General features: G+C 69.9%; 1 long non-coding RNA gene across 1 annotated transcript in view; it reads left to right on the top strand.

Moving 5' to 3' along the window:
- LOC102382713 overlaps positions 1 to 279 on the top strand; it is a 542-nt gene extending 263 nt beyond the window's left edge. Inside the window, exon 2 of the long non-coding RNA XR_325633.3 lies at positions 108 to 279. This is a non-coding gene — a long non-coding RNA (uncharacterized LOC102382713). The remainder of the gene's footprint in view (positions 1 to 107) is intronic.
- Positions 280 to 508: the final 229 nt, after the last annotated feature.

The raw sequence follows: 508 nt of genomic DNA, 5'->3' as shown, positions 1-508 counted from the left end.
CTCGGTGCCGCCCCTGGGGCGGGCACCGTGGGGCGCTGGGCAGGGCTGAGCTCCCTGGTCCCCGACTCTTCCCTCCCCGCTCTGACCGACTTTCCCTCCCCGCACAGAGCAGCCCCGAGAGTGACCCCGCGCGGGAGCCGGGCCACGGGACAGCCTGTCGTGTGGCTCCAGGCACCGATGGGGCACGTGGCCCCCAGCACCGGGGGTCTGCTTCCCGCACCTGCGATAGGAGCTCCTTCCTCTATGCAATAAAGACCCCGCTTTGCGGCGTCCAGCATCTCCCCTGCGTCTCTTGTCTCTGCATCTCCAGCTCTGGCCCCAGCCCTGGGCAGGGAGAAGGGGCATCGTTTGCCCTGCCCCGGGCACAGGGCCCCAGGGCTGGCCGGTGGCAGAGGCCTCCAGGCATTGGTGCTGAGCACGGGCCGGGACCCACAGGTTCCCAGTGTGGCAGAAATGCCCCGTCAGTGCCCCTCTCCCGAGACCTGTCTCTGCCAGCCTGAGAGGCTGC

The sequence above is a fragment of the Alligator sinensis genome, unplaced genomic scaffold, assembly GCF_000455745.1.
Source record: "Alligator sinensis unplaced genomic scaffold, ASM45574v1 scaffold3666_1, whole genome shotgun sequence".
Lineage (NCBI taxonomy): Eukaryota > Metazoa > Chordata > Crocodylia > Alligatoridae > Alligator > Alligator sinensis.
Note: the sequence above shows the minus strand (reverse complement) of the source record. Positions and strands in the feature narration are given on the sequence as shown.